The sequence below is a fragment of the Sarcophilus harrisii genome, chromosome 1, assembly GCF_902635505.1.
Source record: "Sarcophilus harrisii chromosome 1, mSarHar1.11, whole genome shotgun sequence".
NCBI classification, from domain to species: Eukaryota; Metazoa; Chordata; class Mammalia; order Dasyuromorphia; family Dasyuridae; genus Sarcophilus; species Sarcophilus harrisii.
This window is the reverse complement of record NC_045426.1, coordinates 24,734,286-24,753,232: the sequence shown is the minus strand read 5'-3', so window position 1 is coordinate 24,753,232 and position 18,947 is coordinate 24,734,286. Positions and strand designations below refer to the sequence as shown.

The window sequence follows — 18,947 nt, the reverse complement described above, 5'->3', positions numbered from 1 at the left end:
AATTAAAAAGATAGAAAGATGAAGCAGAAAGAATATAGCAAAGGGGAACAGAAAGAAAGGGCTAGATCATGTATCATTTTAACACTGCAAACCCCAGGTGGGAATGTAGTAATACTCTTGTCTCTTTCTTTATTGCTTCTGGCCCAGACCTGAAGGATTATACCTTCACAAGGAAGCATTATTCATGCTCGACATGCTCTCAGTTGGCCTAGAATTAAATGTCAAAAGCTCTTCACTGAGCAAAGTCACGCATGCTCTGGAGCAATTCCCAGCTTATGTTAACTCTATCATTGCTTTTGAGTTGGTGTTTTAATGAGTCTTTTCTGGACTTTTGAAATAGGCCGTTATCATGGTATTGTCTCGTATCAATATGTTCCCCTTGCCCAGGGGAGGAAATTCTTGTTGCATGACACACGGCGGACTCTACTCATGGCACTCTTTATGGCTTCAGAGCATTCTGCCAACAGGTCAAAAATCTATTTTAACGAATTCTGAGGGATTGTGTCTAGGTATCCCACTGATTTTGTCACCTCAATTATTCTATCTTAAATTTTAGAGAATTATTTTATAAAACAGCCTAGAACCATGCCATGGTCCTGCCCAAAAAACTTCAATGGTTCCCAAAGGCATCTAGGACAAATGCAAATTTCCCATCCTAGCATTTAAGGTCCTTCATAGCCTAATTCTAAATTTCTCTTGCCAGAATTTTTTTTCCATGCTATTCTCTTTCACACCTCTATGTTTTACGCACTGGTCTTCTTCTTACTCCTCAAAATTGGCAACCATTTTCTGATCCTTTTCCTTGGTCTAGGCTTGTCTGAATGTCTTTGTAATGTCAGTGATACATGAGAGTTTTGTTGTTTAGAATCTCACCCATATCTCTCAGAATCTTTAGATTCCTTCAGCTGAAGTATAACATTCTATAGGAAGTCAATCCTTTTGTGGTGAATGACTCTTCCATTTTGAATTTTCTTGAATTTGCTTATTTTTGGCTTATTTAAATTTAAGTCATCATCCTTGCCTGGTAGAATTTCTGCTCCTGAAGATCTGGGATTCTTTATTGTTTATTTTGTCTTTTTATTTCTAGTCCTCTGCATAGGACTTAGCACAAAAGAAAACATTAATAAATGTTTGTTGAGATGAATGCATGTGTTCTAACTCTCAGCTAGAAGGTAAAATCTCAAAAGATAAAGGCCATTCCTTGTATATGATTCTACTCTTAGTATAGAGTTTAAAAGTGGAGATATACCTCCATGCTTATTAATCACAGAAAGCCAAGATGCCTAATTGAATCAGTTAATCAGTTCTAAGAAAATTAGATATGATTTTTTTTTGACTGAGGCAATTGGGGTTAAGTGACTTGCCCATGTCACACAGCCAGGAAGTGTTAAATGTCTGACACTAGATTTGAACTCAGGTTCTCCTAACTTCAGGGCTGATGCTCTATTCACTGCACCACCTAGCTGCCCCCCAATTTCTTAATCAGTATAAAGGAATCATACTGACTAGGGAGAGGAATTGGTCTTTTAGTCAATGGAAGAAAGAAAATAGGAAGTAATTTGTTATTGGTTGAGGAGAATCAGTGACACCCTTTGGATTGAGGGTCATAATAGGAAGCCAATTCTTTAGTTCAGGGGCAGCTAGCTGGCACGTGGGCATAGTGTTGGGTTTGGAGTCAGAAAAAACTTATCTTCCTGAGTTCAAATCTTTCTCCAGACACTAGTTATGTAACCCTTTTTCAAATCAAGTAATCCTGTTTGCCTCAGTTTTCTCATCTATAAAATGAGCTGGAGAAAAAATAGTAAACCACTAAAAATATCTTTGCCAAGAAAACCCCAAATTTGGGTCATAAAAGTTCAGAAATAACTAAAAAATAACAACAAACCACGAGTAGTTCAAGAATTATAGCAGATAGTCTAGTAGTGATTGAATGTAGCAATGAAGATCTGAAAGGCAGAAGAGAGTTCTCTCTCCTCAAAGCCCTAATTGACTAAATGATGACTTTGTGAACTTTGGATGATTGTGTTCTGAATCCCCATCGGTACCCTTAGCAATGGCCAATGGCAACATCTGAATCAGGAAGCAAGGATACTAAGGACAAACTATAAAAAAGAAAGAAATTTCAGGATTTTATAAGGGCATCAATCCTCAAAAATTCAATAGATAATTAAAACTAAGAGAAATGTCATGAGAACTCCACAGAGAAAAGAACTTCCAGTAACCAGGAAATTTGCATTTCATTTACCATTTAGCTATTTGTATTACTGAAGTTTGAGTCCACTCTCCCAAAAAAAGAATATTGTCCTGATTCAGCAACTAATCCTCATTATACCTGATTAGTAAAACAATATTCATTATATTTGGTTAGCAAGTACTCTTTCTAAACTTTAAATGTCTGGTTGATAATCAATGAGAAACAAACTCATAAATAATAATACTTTAATATCCAAACCAATAGGATTTTCTCCCACCCCAAATCCTGAATTTGAGTAGAAGCTACTTTGTGAGAAAAACAAAAAAACAAAACCCATTAATGTTAAATAGGAATTAGTAAAACAGACATGGAAGAAGTACAAAATTAACATGGTACCTCACATATGGTGGGCACTCAATTAATGATTGTTGATTATTGTACAATTATTTTGCACAGGATCCATCATATGTAAAAATGTTCTTTTAATGAAACTTTTTCTGAATTCAAACAGCATGGGATGGAATAGATCCAGTGAAAAAAGTCCTTAATCATATATCAGACCAACAAGTAACCTATGAAGGAATACCATCCTTCCTCAATGAATGTTGAAACAAAGCTAATTGACTCGGTAAAAACAAGGGAAGACCATGACAGGCATGTGGTCAATGTCCAGGACAAACAAACATAAGCACAGTCTCTTTAGGACTGGAACTGCTAATTCCCTGCCAACCAACCTTACAATTCTTCCTTAGATAGTGTTTGTATAGAGAGCATCATTGTTTCCATTGTGATCTTTCTAATGTTACTGTGTCGGAGAGTATCATCCACAAAAGCAATCAGAGACTCTCAGAGTAAGAAAACGCAAAAAGGGGTTTATTATGATTTCGGAAGAAAGGGCATCTTCCAACTGCAAAGAAGTGCAAACATAAACTACAAAACACAAGATTAAATAGGTTCCTGAAAGTAGAAGCCTCCAGACCAGCCTTTTCTCCCTCTTTGTTTCTGGAAAGAAAGTCAGGATTACCTGACTTTGTTCCAGACTTACTTTCTAAGGGTAAACATCCAACCCAGAAATAAAAGAATGCAAGTCAATAATAATAAATTCCTCCAATAAGAGAATTCAAAGCCATGATCACTATTAAAAGAAGAACTTAAATGCTAATTAAGAGGTGGTGGGAAATTGGAAGGGACAATACCTGCAACTTTTAGCTATAGCTCTATTTGTTATTATAAAGTCTCACATCATGATTAAGGATATTTTCCCATGAGACTATCTTTACTCAGTTAAGGCCATACATCATACATGGGTGAGGAGAGTTTCGTAAATCATTTTCTACTGGAATTCTGATCAACAAAGGGTTTTATTAGTATTTTATTTTATTATTTTTTATTATAGCTTTTCATTTACAAGATATATGCATGGGCAATTTTTCAGCATCGACAATTGCAAAACCTTTTGTTCCAATTTTCCCCCTCCTTTCCCCTCCCCTCTCCCCCAGATAGCAGGTAGACCAATACATGTTAAATATGTTAATTTTACTAGTATTTTAGAGGATATTACACACACACACACACACACACACACACACACAAAAAACAGAGCAAGGTGTCATTTGATGGAGAAAATCAAAAACCCTCTTCGGAAGCTAGGAAGAACTAGTCTTCTTTTTCCCCTACAGGAGAAAGAGCCATGGGGTTTCCTCCCTAGATAACTCTGGACAGCAGATCCCGTTATACACAACATAGTAGCAGAGGCAAAACATACTTGGCAAGTATCTGGAGAAAAGAACAGATTGTTAAACAAGGACATCCATAGTAAGGATTACTCCTCTTTCCTGATAGAGTTTGTTAAGAAACTCACCATAGTTCTTGTAATACTCAGGTCTTATCACACTCTTTTTTATGCCTCATCTCTTTCCCCTTAGCATTATCTGAATTTTGAATTATATTTTAGAGACTGTTTTGGAAAATCTAAAAAAGTGCCCCAATAATGTAAAACCTTGGTCGTAACTATCTCTGATGGAGCCTAATGTCAACAGGGTTAATCTCAATAACTTAAGAGTAGGTTGTGTTTGTTGAAATAATGAAAATATAAAGTGTATGATTCAGGAGCTGTCATGGCAACAAACATTTGCGGAAAATGTAGAGCATTGACGTAGGTGCAGAAAAGCAATCAGTGATCAAAGAAAGGCTGGTTAGCATTGTGCTATCTTTTCTTGCAGTGATATTGTGTTTAGGATACTAATTATTCTCAACCCCTGCTGTTAATTTCAGTCCTCTTTAGGGGTCTGAAAGGATGAAAAAAAAATGGAAGGGAAAATCTGGTGGAGTCAGGTTTCCAACATGAATGGGAGGATCACATCTTATCATTTATGATCTCCCCTACAGCAATAATTTTCAGATAACTGAGATAGCACATTGAATATGTATGTATGTTATGAGTTGGAAATGATTAGGAAAAGTATTCCAGGTATGGAGGATGGCCAATTAAATCCATTTAAATCCAACTCATTTCTATGTCATGGCATTGCCTCCCTGATGTCATGGTTCTCTTTGAGAATGAGGGACAAACAATAGCTTTTGTGATTGGAGCTGGGCCATAAATTAGAATTGGTCAGTTGGAAGACTCTCTCCCTTCCTCCCTGTCTCCCTTCTTTCCTCCCTGTCTCCCTTCTTTCCTCCCTGTCTCCCTTTTCTTCCTTCCTTCCTTCCTTCCTTCCTTCCTTCCTTCCTTCCTTCCTTCCTTCCTTCCTTCCTTCCTTCCTTCCTCCCTCTGTTCATGTAGGGTATCATACCCTTACATACAGATGCTTTTAAAAGCTTTTTTCTTTTCCATCTCTGAAATCTCTCAAGATATCTTGGGGGGTTACTGGCTAGATTTCTTTTGCAAGGACTATGGCCTTAAATCAGAACCAATCTGAATCTCACTGGCCACCAATAGGTCCTAAAACAAGCCCCATTTGGTCATTGTTTGGGTCCTGATTGACTCAGATTAAATATATATCATTTCTTCTTTGATCACAAATCCTGAAGGTCTTCCCTGCCCAGATTTATTTATTTAGAGTTTTCTTTTTTGTTTTGTTTTGTATTAGGTGAAAGAGGAGATTGTTTGCTTCAATTGCTAATTGTTACCTGGTTTTAATCACTGAATGGGTGTAGCCTCATTGGTGCCAAACTGACATTTGCTGCCCATTTCATCCAGAGTCATCTCCAGTCATTTTGACTTATATCTTGCCACTGGACCCCATCTGGGGGCTCTGAGGGGGAAAGTGAGGCAATTGACTTAGCCCAGTCCTCCCTCACTTAAATCCAATTCACTTGCATGCCATGGCATCAACTCCCTGATGTCATGGCCCCCTTTGACAACGAGGGACAAACAACAATGGATGAGCAATGCAAATGCACAAAGTTAAGAGGAGTGTCATGTAAAAGAAACAGCAAGATCAGAGAGTATTTAGTGATGATAAGGTGTAAGAAGACTAGAAACATAATAAGTTATAAAGGGCTTTAAAAGCCAAAAAGGATTTTTGTCTTAGGGGCACTATGGAGCATAACATGGTCATATCTTTGCTTCAAGAAGAGCAGTTTGACAGCTAAATAGAAGATGGCCTGGAGTAAGGAAAGACTTGGCAGGGAGCCCAGTCAGAAGTTCAGATGTGAGGCAAGGAGGGCCTGCACCAGGTTGGTGACAGTATCACAGAAAAGGATGATGTATATAGAAGAGATATGATAAAGGGAAAATCAACAAGATTCAGCAACAGATTGAATCTGAGGACTAGAAAGAGACAGGAGTCAAGGATGACTTCTTCTGAATCTTGGTGACTGAGAGGATGATGGTTTTCTGGTGATAATAGAGAAATTCAGAGAATGGGGGAAAGGGAAGGTAGCTATTGAGTTCAATTTTGTATATGTTGAGTTTAAGATAGCTGTGAGACATTACAAGTTATGAGTTTTCAAACAGAAAAAAATCTTGCATCCAGTTTACCCATCCAATTATAGTTTATTTATATAAATTCAACTTAAGTAAACAAACATCTATTAACATTTCACCAAGTGCAAGGCAATGGGTGCTAAGGATACAATGATAAAAAAATTTGCTATGCTCAAGGAGATTGCATTCTTTTAAAGGGATATAATATGAATACAGATGAATAAACTGCAAGATCATTTTAGGAGGGAGAAAAAAGTAAGAAGTGGGAAAGGGGAAGTAGGGAATCGGAAAGGTTTCCTACAGGAGGTGGCACCTGAGTTAAGTTTTGAAGGAAGTTGGTTATTTCATGAGAAGGAGGGCAAGTAGATGTTTGTTCAAGACATGGATTAGGGGCAGAAAGTCTGCTAAACTGTTGAAGTCAGAAACAGAGTAGTCTGTGTTTTAGTCTGCTTGAAACATGGACACTCTACAGTCAAAGGATGCAAATAAATAGATACCTTGTCTCCCTTGGTGTCCCAACTCTCCAATTTGTTGCCAAGAGACAGAGTAGCAAACATGGAGTGTAGGAAAAAAAAATCTTACCTTGAAGAGCAGATAAGTAGGAGGTGAATGAATGACCTGCAGGAGCTGGCAAGGTTTCATATTTAGATGAGGGAGCTTGTAGCTTCTGCAAAGGCCTCAATATGGATGACCTTCTGAATCATAGGCAAGTCAGCTGATAAGGCATAAAAAGGCCATCTCTTACATGAAGCTCTGATTCTGAGTGCTAAGATTTCTTCCAAAATTATTTTATATTTATATTTAGGGGCATGGATCTCAAACATCAGTTACATAGATGGTAAGTGTTTATGTGGAAAATAGCAGCATTTTAAGATTTTCTTAGCACTTTACAAGGATTATCTCATTTGATCTTCTTAATGATCCAGTGAGGTAGTTCTATTATTATGTCTATTTAACAGATGAGAAAATTGAGGCTGAGGTAGCTAGTAACTGTCTGGATAGTTGGCTTTTTTTTGACTCCAACTCTGGCTCTCTAGCCACTGAATCACCTGGCTGTCCAAATGCTATTATGCCCTATTTCATCTGTAAGTTATCCTTTTATACCTGAAGATGCAAAAAGGCAACACCAAGTGAAGAGAGAGGAGACACAATGATAGAAGAACCCAAAGCAACATACCTTTCCTGATCTTTTTACTGCTAGTGCCTTTTCTTCTGTGATGGGAAGACCTTGTATCTAAACTGTTTCGTATCTTTTTGGATTCATTCTCAATATATTTATTTTCTAAATTAGAGATTCTTAATATGTCATTTGTGAACTTGGATGATAAAATATTTTGATAACTATTTCTATTTAAATTATTTCCTTTATAATGTTGTATATTTTATTTTATGCTTTTGAAATATTATTCTGAGGAGTCCATAGGTTTCGTAGATTGTAAGAGTTTAGGATAGACATAAAAATATTAAGAATCTGTTTTACATATTTATATGTGTCTTTTGTCTCTTCATTCTTTTTCTTCATATACTGAGGGGCCATCACAGTGCCTAGAACATAGCAGGTGTTTTGTGAGTGCGTATCAATTGATCAATGAGTCAAATGGAAGAAAAATGGGGAGAGTATTCCCTAGAAGACAAATGCTTAAGACCAAAGTAAGTATGACATAAATTACTTAATTCTATCTAGCCCTTCCCCTGTGCTCTTTATATTACCTGTTACATAATCAAAAAACATCCTTTAATTTTAAATATATTCTTCTCCCCCTCCTTTAATAAATTAGCTCTTCAGAAAAAAGAGAACATTATACACAGCAACAATATTATGTGATGATCAACTGTGACAGACTTAGTTCTTTTCAACAATGAGATGATTCAAAACAGTTCCAATAGACTTGTGATGGGAAGTACCATCTGCATTTAGAGAGGATGTGGATCAAAGCAAAATATTTTCATCTTTTATTGTTGTTGTTTGTTTGTTAACCCTTTTCTCATTTTTTTGAGCTTTTGATCTGATTTTTCTTGTTCCGAATGACAAATATGGAAATTTATTTAAAAGAATTGCTCATGTTAAACCTATATCTGATTGCATGCTATTTGTGGTTGGGGGGAGTGAGGGGAAAAATTTGGAACACAAAGTTTTACAAAGAAGAATATTGAAAACTATCTTTGCATGTATTTGGAAAAATAAAATACTATTAAAAATGAATTTGGCAATCAATAACAACAATGATGACATCTTTAGCCCTTACTGAAATCTGCCCAGTTTTCCCTGTTTTTACTTGCCATTTCCAATACTGGCTGAACCTTTACTATTCTCCCTATTCACTAATCACTAGTTGAGGTGGGGAAGTTATAATACTTCCTGCTTTGCCACCTCCAAATTCTTTCCATTTCTCCTTTATTCAGTCATCTCTCTTCTTCTACCTTTCTTATTTGGCTTTTAAAATCTTTTATGAGCGCTTCCAAGAAAGCTCTTTGGGTTTGAGACCAATTCATGTCACCTTTGGGGTTTTACATGTGGGCATCTTGCCCTTTTCTGAGTTGATATTTTGGTCTTCCCTGTGACCATAGTTACTTTCTATGATTAATGTTCTTTTCTGTTTCTTGCTCATCCTCTCTCTCTCTTTCCCTCCCTCTAAGGTTGAGCTCTACTTCTAGGATACAGGGGACTCTGTCCCAAGCTTCTTGTGTAGCTTTGGACCTTAGCTTTGAGTGCAGAGATGCCCTGTATATGATGTCTTGCTTACATCAAGATGTAGCTCGATCTTGTCCCACCTGGTTTCCCTGGCTGATGATTTGCCTTCTGTACTAGGACTGAAGGCTGTCCCATTGTTCTGCTCTAGTACTGAACAAGGATTGAAAGTTCCTCTAGTCCCTTTAGTCCCTTCCCATGAACTATTCTTACCCCCACCTCAGCTACCAACAAAAATTGTCACCTCCTTGATCTTGCCATCACATAAAAATATACCACCCCCATGTTCAAAAATTCTGAAAACTTTTTACCCAATTATTATCTATAGATCTTTCACCTCTCCTTTTGCTTCTCCTTATATAATCCTACTCTTCATCCTCACTATAGTCTCCGATCCTTTTACTTTTCAATTCCCTTTGAGGCCATTTCCCTCCATTTCCCTCCACATTCTTTCCTCTTCTCCCTATTTTGACTATTCAGTGAGTCAAATCAACTCTACATTGTTCTCCTCTTAATCCCTATCTCTTTTTATTTTATGTATTATGCCCAGCTAGGCTTTCGCTTTTGGTCATTCCCACTATTTGAAGCCTTTATACCTACACATGAGTTAGATGAACAAAGGTGGAGAAAATTATACAACAGTTTTGATTGGGTCCATTACAAGTTTATGTTCACACAACCTCAACTAGACTCTCACTGTCATTAGGCAATTCTACTTAATTCCTTTAGTAACTCACTATCCAACTTTCCATGATGGTCCTTTCAAATCTCTCAAACCTTCCATGGCTCTCCACCTCCTATTTTCTCTGTGGAAAACTTTACCGCATATTTTACAGAAAAAAATGAAGCCATTTGTTGTGAACTCTCTTGACACATTTTTCATCTTTATTCCCATTTCAAATGATGAAGTGACTTAATCCTTAATAAGCAGGTCCTTACCTTCTACTTATTTATTTAAGTGATCTCCTTTCATCCCATCTTCTCCGACAAATTACCTCCTCTGTCATCTACATTTTTTCATTTATGCTCAATCTCTCCTTCTGGCTATTTTCCACTATCTATAAACATGCTCATTCCTTCCCTATCCAAGAAAAACCTTACTTGATCCTTCCATTCCTGCTAGCTATCATCCTATTTCTCTTCTGGCTTTTGTGGTTAGATGTCTCAAAAGGGTAATCAACACAAGGTGCCTCTACTTTCTTTCCTTTCAATTTCTTCTTTCCTTTCAACCTGACTTGGGTCTCTTTGTTCTCCAGTTCCACATCTTCAATCATTTTTCAAACATCTCAAACTTCATATCCAATAGACATCTTAATTGCAATATGTCTAAAACAGAACTCATTATCTCTCCCTCCTCAAACTCTCTTTCCACACCTCCTTTCCCTATTACTATACAGGGTAACATAACCTCCCCATTCCCTCAGACTCACAGTTTTTGAATTACCCTGAATTCCTCATTATTCCTCATATCCCATTCATTTCCAAGATCTATTGATTTCCCTTTGCAACATCTCTTGAATACACTGCCTTCTCTCTTGTAATACTGCCCCCACTCTGATACAGAGCCACATCATCTTATGTCTACTCTATTTCATTAGGCTGCTTTTGGATCTGCCTGCTTCTCTCCACTCTAATCTATTTTCCACTAATATGATACTCTTAAAACACAGATCTGAGTATGTCACTCTCCTATTCCTTCATTACTCAACTCCAATGGCTCTCCATAGCCTCCAGGAGCAAACACAAACTTCTCTTTTTGGTATCCATAACCCTTCATAGCCCTGTATTCTCACATCTTACTTTCCAACACATACTCTTTAATGCAGTATAATAGATCTCCTGGCTGTTCCACAAACAAGACTCTATCTATCTGCTTTCATCATTATCTCTGAAATATTCTCCCTTCAATCCAACTAACTGATCTCCCTGGCTTCTTAAGCCCCAATGACACTCTTCCCTTCTACAAGAAGGTTTCCTAATCCCTCTTCATTGCAGTGCTTTCCCTCTTTTAATTCTTTCCTATGTATCCTGCACATATATGGTGGTGTATACTTTTGGTTTGCATGTGCTGTATCCCATTAGATTTTGATTTCCTCGAAGAAAGGAACTTCAGGGCTTAGCATATAATAAATGCTTAATAAATGTTAGAGAATTGAACTGAGATTGAAATGTTATATTTTAAATTCTGTTGCTCAGATGTCTCAGTATGGAGGCTGTTGTGTATAATTGAGAATGTCTTGAGCTTCCCAGCTCTGACACTTTAGCTGCATTATCTTAATACCTTTCCATGCCTAACTAAGCCCTACTATTCCATAGGCCTTAGGGTCCAGATGTGGTAGAAAGAAGGCTAGATTTTGAGTTAGAAGATTAAGGTTCAAATGTCAACTCTGCTGCTTTCTATCTTTGTGCCCTGGAAAATCCTCTGCTTCCTTACCTGAAGAATAGGGGGAGTTTCTAGTCTATTGAATCTCAGATATTTCTTCCAATTGTAAATCTTTTCCACTCAGGGGTTTATAAACTTTGTATTTAAATGTATGTAATAAAATTCATAGGATAATAAAGGAAATATATTCTATTCCAATACTGTTATTGAAATATTTTGATAATGAGTCCACAAACCCCAGATTTTAAATCATGGATAGATTATGATTTGAGTCAGGAAGGTTCCCTCCTCTGATAAAATCACAGATCTTTTGAGGACTTGCCTAAGATACAAATGTTCCATATTAAATAAGAAATCTCACAGCCCTTCCTTTTTCTCTAATTGTGAAATGTCAGCCTGTGGATGACAAGTAAGATTATAATAAAAATATAAAAATATTTTCAGAAGTCATAGTAGTTTTTGAATAATTCATATCCTTGAGTTTCCTCCAAGCTCTTTTTGAAATTTTAAAGTTTAAATGGAAAACTGTGCCAACTTATTGCTTTCCATTTAAAAAAACAACCATGGGACCTTATTAAAAGTCAAATCAATTTCTGCCAATAGATAGGACAAATAATAACATTCTAACTTCTATTCAATTTTTCTGCTAAATGTCTCTCAGAGCAAGATCAAAAGATGCCAGATGCAAACATAATATCATATCCCTGGGGATTTTATATAACCACTTAACATATTTCATGATGCCCATTGTAGGTTCTTAAAAATGTTTTTTGATTGATTATTCAAGAAGCAAAAGAAGAAACTTTCTTTAGGAAATGACTATTTTGTACATTAAGAATATGTTTGAACTGGAAAGCAATTGTCATCATTGTCTATTCCAATGCTCACATTTTACAGATGAGGAAACTGAGGCCCAGAGAGAGGAAGTGACTTAATACATTCCCAATAATTTATTGGCAAAGCTAGAACTAGAACCCAAGCATCTTAACCTCAACTTACCCCAGTCTAGTACTTTTCAAAAATAGCCTATGCTCTGATAGGCCAAATTTAGTCTCTTGTTGCTAATTCTAGGACACCACAGCACTTCTTTGATGTTTTTAGCCAGGCCATTACATCTATACCTCACTTGTTTCCACCTCCCATATATATGTATATTAAAAAAGCTTTTATACTTGTACATGTCAATAGATCTGTGATCTCACCAATGCACATGTATGTGTGTGTGTATGTACACACACACACACACACACACATACGTATTCTCTTCTCTCAAAACATAATAAGCTACTCAAGGGCAGGGCTGAACTTGTTTGATTTTATTTGAATATCTGGGACTTAGCACAGTGATTGGTTCATGATAAGTGCTAAATATATGTTCTATGTCTCTCTCTCTTTTCATTATGTCAGAATGCCTTTCCCTAAACATCCATGTTCATTGTAGTTCATTTTTTAAAATTAAAACACTTTTATTGATGTCAATATTATAGATTGGGAGGTGGAAGAGACCTCTAGGGGCATCCAGGCCAACATTCTTATTTCATAGACAAGGAACAAAGACTCATAACCATGAAGTGACTTTCTGAGGTCTCAGAGAGTATGAGGCTGAGCCAATATTGGAACCAAGTCTGTCTAATTCTAGAGGAAGTGTTGTTTACCCACCATAGCACATGGCCTCCAAGAACATCCTTTTAAACTGGAGGTGAGAGGATAAGGCTGTCATCACCTCATCAGCTGGAATATGTCAAGTTTTGATTGTGGAGAACTCTTTATTTCTGTGAATGTGGGTTATCTATCACACACTCGAATCTTAAGAACTAATGAGCCATATTTTAATGGAAGTCTTCTATTTAATTTTCTTTTTGGTTTCTATTTTAAAACAGAAAAAGAACACAAAAATTCCTGGGGGTCAGGGTAGAGATGATAGCCAATTGCACCTTGCCTTCCTGTCCTATTTCTTTGATGTGAAAATGATGATGATTTGATTCTCTATTTGAAGTAAATGCAGACTGTTGGGGGAAAAAAGAACAGAGAAGAGAGGGTTTTTTTAAAATAGAAACATGGGAACCTTGAAGCAATCCTTCTGAGCATCAGAAGTGCTTTTTAAAAAAGGCTTTTATGCTTGTACATGTCGATGGATCTGTAATCTCACCAATGTGCATACTCTCCATGATTCAGAGAACAAACTAACCATTTCTCCTCTAATGTGACTTGATGGCATGACCTCTTCTCGCTGATTTTTAGAGGATTTACCTAAACTTTAGGGGACTTGCCTGTGGTTCTTTTTACCTTTCATGGATACCATTGAAATATAGGATTCATTTGAATGATCAGAAAATAAATCTTCAACTGAAATGGGCTCAATCTAGAAAGAACTGGCTCAAGAGGCTAGAGGTATGGACTCTTATCCTAGCTTTGTTCCTAGTGTATCAAATGATTTAGGAACAAATTGTTGAATTTCTCTCAGTCTGAACACTGATTACAGTAATAATAATAACTTGCCTTATCACACTTACTTCCTCAGAATTGATGTAACATTTTAAAGTTTGCAAAGAGTTTACACATCATGCCATTTGATCCTCCCAAGAACTCTCAGAAGTGTTTGCTATTATTATTTCTATTTTATAGATAAGGAAATAATAGCAATCTGAAATGACTTGTTTGGGCTAATTTAGCTGGTAAATATACATTTCTTTGTTTCTCCAGTGGTTATCATTATGTCTGGAAAACAATGAATGGTTAATACATGCTAGATGACCGATTTCCTTCTCTCCAGTTTCTTCATCTGTCAAATGAAGGAATAAGATTAGATTAGGGTTTTTTTTTTAAAATTAAACCAAACCATACTTTAGTCTAATAAAAACATCAAAATCATCTGCTGTGGATAATTAAAACTTAAGATCTACCTGAGGAAAAACTTCCTAATAATTATTGCTATCCAAAAATAGAATAGGCTGATTCAAGAAGTAGATTTTCCATTTATTAGAGTTATTGCTGCAAAAGTTAAATGATCATTTATCAGGTCAGATGTACTGCAAAAGAGATTTACAATCAGGGATGAGTAGGAGTCCACACATTTTAAAGTCTTCTCCAATTATGAATTTCTATGATACTAGAATCTGTTGGTTTGCAAAACTAATAGTTCTTTCATTTCTCCAAGTCATACTCTTGAGTTGAGTGTAACATTTTTGTATGCTGAGGTATCTATTACTTGAAAAGATGGTTATAACTTGAGATAGACTTGGGATGGAAAATGCCATCTTTATCTAGAAAGAGAACTGGGCAGACTGAATGAGGATCAAAGCATAATGTTTTCAGATTTTTCTGTTGTTGTTTGCTTGTCTTTTTTTTTTCTTTCTTGTGGTTTTTCCCTTTTGATTTGATTTTTCTTGCTCAGCATGATGAATGTGGAAATATGTTTAGAAGAACCGCATATTTTTAACCTATATCAGATTGTTTGCTGTCTTGAGGAGGGGTAAGAGAGGAAGGGAGAAAAGTTTGGAATACAAAGTTTTGCAAAGGTGAATGCTGAAAACTATCTTTGTATGTATTTGGAAAAATAAAATACTATTTTTTTAAAAAGAGAAAGGATGGCAATCAATATACTAGTGTACCAAACTAGATTTTACACCTTGAATCCAGTCAACACAATTTATTAAGTACCCATTCTCTGTGCCAAGTTCTGCTAGAAAATTATAATGTTCAGCCCTCAGATTATGAAGTAATTTGCTCATAACAGTAACATCAAGAATATTTTGTGATTAAGATTAACTAGGCTTCCCATCTTTGGACCTACATATATAGCCTATCAACCACGGTATAGTCTGCCATAATCCATGTAAGTCTAAACTTTATTTTTTATTGAAAAAAACCATTTAGGATTGGAGCATAGATTTAGAGCTGGAAGAAGTCCAACCTTTCATTTCAGAGAAATTGAGAGTCAGAGACTTAGCCTCAGCTACAAAGAGATTTGTGTAAAAGAGAAAGGATTTGAATTCAAATCATTTGGCTGCAAATTCAGCATTCCTTTCATTTCATCATGCTATTCAGATTTTGCTTTCCGGTAGTCTTGCCAAGAAGTTATCTTAAGGGTTGTGGAGGAGGGGTCAAACTTTGTTTGGTTTGATCCCAAGAAGAGTAAGAAAAAGAAAAGGACAGAAATGACCAAGAGATGAATTGATGTCAGTCAAGTCAACAAATTTTTATCAAGCACTTACTATGTGCCAGGTATTGTGTTATGAACTAGGAAAACTTCTTAATAATTAGAATTTTTCTAATGTCAAATAGTCTATTCTGATGGGTTTGCTTTCTGTGGAGGTGTTCAAGTAGAGGATATATTCCTTTAATTTATTGATGGAATAAATAGTTGCTCCCAAATCTCAAAAATCACTAATTCTAGTTTATTAGCCATTAGGTCAAACTTATAAAAAGTATGTAATTCATTTTTATGTCAATTTTCTTCTCAAGTGCTTCCACAGAATTGATTAGGTGGTCACAAGTCTATGATCAGACATTTCAGAAAGTCTCACTGGGAGTTGGAAACAGACAACTAAAATATATTTGAGTTTTAGAGCAAAAGGAAATGAAACTACACCCTAATAAAGAAAACATGAAGAATATATAAAAGTGGTAAACATTGCTGTGGATCAATCTTCAATAAACAATACTTTTCCTAGGGTTTTCTTAGGTTTGACAGTGGTTTTCCTAGGGTTGATAAAAAACACAATCCCTTCCATGGATATCAATATTGCTCCGATGATGCTTGTGCTGTAGATTAGAAATTTTCCATGAACATTTTGTTTCTACTATTCAAGGCCTATGAGGCTTCCAGAACTTTAGTAAAGTGTATATCATTTGAGTATTTGATTTCACTACTTATGGCTACATAATATAATGGTTTACTCTGCCAAACTAGAAAACAAAAACAGGGGGGAGTCTGATAATAGGACTATAGTCCTTACTAAAATCCCATCTTTTTCAAAAAGCCTTTCCCAAGCCCTCTTAATTTTAGTACATCCCTTTTGTTCTTTATTTTCTCCTTATCCTCTACATATTTATTTGCATGTTGTCTCCCCCATAATCAGCAGCAAGCCATTCTGAAATATAATGGTTTCTGTGCAGTATTAAGACTAAAGAGAAAGAGACAAATGCATACTGAGAGAGACAAAGGAGAGGAGAAAGATGGAGGGATTCTGACAGAGGCAGAAGAGATAGAGGGAGAGAGACAAAGATCTCCAGAGGGGCACATCCACACACACACATCCACACACATATACACACACAGATCAAAAGAGACAAAGACAAAGAGAGAGACAGAGACAGAGACAGAGGCAGAGATAGAGATATATATTAAACATTTCTGCATTTACTATGTGCCAGGTATTTTACTGAGTGCTGGATATACAAGAGGTTTGACACAAAAGTGGAGAAGGTAGCACATGGAATTGGAATGACGAGGTAAAGCAAGACTCACCTTTCAGAGACAAGGTGATTTCAGGGGCAGAGGTCAAGGTTTTGGAGGGGAGTAAGTGGAAATGAGGGAATGCATTCTCTGTTTCTCTCTTTCTCTGCCTCTCTCTGTCTCTGCTCCTCTCTATGTTTCTTTGTCTGGAGATAAAATAATTGTTAGGGAACTCCCAAAATGTCATTATCTAAAAGTTCAGCTTTTTATTTTTTTCTAACAGATTGTGATAAAAATATTTTCCAGGATGAAAAATGGATAAAATATAGATAGAAGATTTCTTCAATTTTGTGCCCGTGAGTCAAAGAAGCCTAGCCTGTTAGAAGCCTGTCTGCTTATGTATCCTGGACAATGCCATGATTTTCTATTGGCATTTTGTTTACTTTTTAGTTGTTTAGAAAATGTGGCCCACAGGGCTCTGTCAGAAAAATAGATCTTGAGAAAGGGGATTGGAGACAGAAAGCAGCTTTCTGTAATTAACAGAAGTAAAACTATTTGATTCAAGATATGTCTTCCTCTTGAAAGAAGGTAGCACCCTTATCACCATCCTCGGATCTAGCTTAGATCTTAGAATGCAGAAGGTATGATCTTGTCTCAAACCCACAGGCAGGAACTGAAGGAACACGACAGAGCTTGAAGCAAAACAGGTACAAATGGTGTGACAAGATCTGAAGGTGTAGGAAGGATAGAAGGACTCACAGTGTGACAGCTTGAAACACCATTTCCATGTCTAATTTCTGAAGGACAAAAAAGGAAGTAGCAGCAACAATATTCTTCCCATGCTTCCCTTGGGTTCTCTCTTTTTTCTCTTATGGTCACAGAAGAGGCCTGGCTGAGACCAGGTGGGCATCATTTAGTCATCAAGTTCCATCTTATTATCCTATTTCTAGAAATGCTTAAGTGTCCATATTTCTAGGGTGATTGTTATTCCAGAGAAGAACTGTTGATGTATTTTTATGCGTTGAGCCTGAAGATATACATCATCTCTTTGTCTCTGTCTGTGTCTTTATGTCTGTGTCTGCGTGTTTTGGCCTCTGTCTCTGTCTCGATCTCTGTTTCTTTCTCTCTCTCTCTTTCTCTGTCTCTGTTTCTTTCTATGCCTCTTTGTCTCTTTCCTTTCCATTATCTCTTTCTCTCTGACTCTCTCCTTGTGTGTGTGTCTTTCTTTTCCCTTGTCTCTCTCTCTCTCTTTCTTTTCCATTGTATCTCTCTGTCTCTGTTTCTCTTTGTTTCTCTCTGTGTCTCTGTCTGTCTGCCTCTGCCTTTCTCTTTTTGTCCACATTCCCCTTTTGTTGTTGTTTTGAGTTGTATTCAACTCTTTGTGACCATCATTTGGGGTTTCTTGGTAGAGATATAGTTTGCTATTTCCTTCTCCAGCTCATTTTAGAGATGAAGAAACTAAGGCAAACAGGATGAAGTGACCTGGATAGTGTCTGAGGCCACATTTGAACCCAGGTATTCCCCATTCAGCCTCAGCACTTTATCTACTTTACCACCTAACTTCTTGTTTTTTCTATAAATTTGAGACACTGAATATAATGTCAAACTTGGATGATGCTTTGGTCAGTTTTGCAGATGTCCCCCATTTCTCTTCTATTCTTTATTATAAGGTTTAAACAGCAGTGGTCCTAGAATCATAGGACAAACTCAACTTCCACTAATCTGACAAGACACATTTGATTTTTTTTTAGGCCTTCATTTGCTCATCTGCAAAATGAGGGGGTTGGACTAGATGGTGTCTAAGCCCCCTTTCACTTCAATCTATCAACCAATGAAGATGATAACGCAAAAGCCAAAGAAAAGAATATTTTTAAAAAAAATTCACAGAATTGCTAACTGGAAAGATTGGATGTATTAATTTTGCACCCAAGTTCTCCAAGCAGACTCATTTATAATACCTGGTATAGAAGTTTAATAGCTATGTCAGCCCATCTAAGTTTGTCCATCCTCTCTTAAGTCTTAACATTATGTTCTCTATAGGACCATAGATCTAAAACTGGAAAAAACCTTTCCAAATCATCTAAGCCAACTCCTTCATTTTACAGATAAGGAAACTGAGGCCTAGAAATGAGTAATTACTTGCCCAATAATTTCATATAGCTAATGAATGACACACACACAGAGTTTGGACTCCAAGGTCAGCATCTCTCCCATGATGCCATATTGTCTCCAACATCATTGAAACTACTTCTTCCTGACTTCTAAAAACAGAAGAAAAAAAACTGAAGAAAATTAGCTAAACAATGGCAGGGATGAGGTTGAGCCTATCCCAAATCAGTCAAAAGCAAGCAC

At 36.5% G+C, this 18,947-nt stretch overlaps 1 protein-coding gene across 1 annotated transcript in view; it reads right to left on the bottom strand.

The window, feature by feature from the left end:
* The window catches only part of SYNPR (synaptoporin), a 365,913-nt gene that overhangs the window by 295,611 nt on the left and 51,355 nt on the right, over positions 1-18,947 (bottom strand). The window lies entirely within an intron of this gene.